Genomic DNA, 480 nt, shown 5'->3' with positions numbered 1-480 from the left:
GGGGGGAAGGGATGTTGTGGGGTTTTACGTTTTTCGTAACCTAAAATGTTACTGTGTACATGTATACAACGTAGAGGATATCGATCCCCTGCCCTCCGAATATATCTCCCTCCTCCTTCGAGATTCCAGGGGCCGGTGCTGGTTAATGAACAGCAGTGACCTGGTGAATAATGGAGGACCCGCGACCCAGGAAGCCTGGAGGGCACGGCGAGGCAAATGGGGGAGGTGGAAGAAAAGAAGGGAGGGTGGAAGGTGGAGAGGTGGAATAAATGGAGGAGGATGGTATGATACGACCTTGTTGAGATGAGATAGGAGAGATGGTGGAGAGTGGGGGTCAGTGAAATGGAAGGAGCAATGCCCTGGGTGGAGGGGAATGCTGGGAAGGTGGAAGAGGTTAGTGTGAGGGGGAGGATGGAAGAGGTGGGATGTGGAAGGGAAGGCTTAATAGTAAAATGCAGAGGGATGGAAGGTGGAATACAT

The sequence above is a fragment of the Penaeus monodon genome, chromosome 25 (assembly GCF_015228065.2).
Source record: "Penaeus monodon isolate SGIC_2016 chromosome 25, NSTDA_Pmon_1, whole genome shotgun sequence".
Taxonomy (NCBI): domain Eukaryota; kingdom Metazoa; phylum Arthropoda; class Malacostraca; order Decapoda; family Penaeidae; genus Penaeus; species Penaeus monodon.
The sequence above is the reverse complement of the archived record's forward strand: the minus strand, read 5'-3'. Positions refer to the sequence as shown.